Below are 743 nucleotides of genomic sequence, written 5' to 3' on the forward strand. Positions count from 1 at the left end.
ATCTATTCAAATTCATATTCGAAAATCGGATTATCAACTATACTTGACTGGAAAAACTAGCCAATCTACTCTCTTGGTCTCCCCCTGTAACTTGAGAAATAATAAGAGAAGAAGAAATCGTTGCGTAGAAAGTCATGCTTACTATCTCCTCCATCGTTGTTATGTAAGAGGAAAAGAGCGAAAAGCTTACTTTTAGGTAGTGGCCTAAGCGCTAAGAAGTGAACATCATGCTACTCAGACTATATGCTTAACACATGCAAGTCGAACCTTGGTTTTCGGAGTTCGAAAGAGAAGGGGAAGAAGCGGGGTAGAGGAATTGGTCAACTCATCATGCTCATGACCTGAAGATAGCAGGTTCGAATCCTGTCCCCACCTAATCAGTGGAACATTGTTCACCGGGATAGAAGGCCGGTCCCAACCCGTCTACAAAATGGGGCTAGTGTTCAGTCTTGGTTGGTTCCACCTCTTTGCAGGGTGATGACACCAGTAGCTGTGGAGCACAGATGACCATTTCTGTCACTAGTGAATTCCAACTTAGAGCTCCTTTCCTTACAGTCAAGTGGCTTTCACTCCTTCTACTCTAAACTACTGTGTGCCTATTTGGAGCTTTTCACAGCCAAAGTCAAAGGTTTGTTGGTGGCAAGATCAGCATGCCTTCTAGTTGTAGTTGACTTTAAGCGCACCTGAACTACCCATAGTCATCTATTTACGGGCTTGCACTGAATAGTCAATCAATTCGTTTC

This window comes from Solanum stenotomum, chromosome 7 (genome assembly GCF_019186545.1).
Source record: "Solanum stenotomum isolate F172 chromosome 7, ASM1918654v1, whole genome shotgun sequence".
Lineage (NCBI taxonomy): Eukaryota > Viridiplantae > Streptophyta > Magnoliopsida > Solanales > Solanaceae > Solanum > Solanum stenotomum.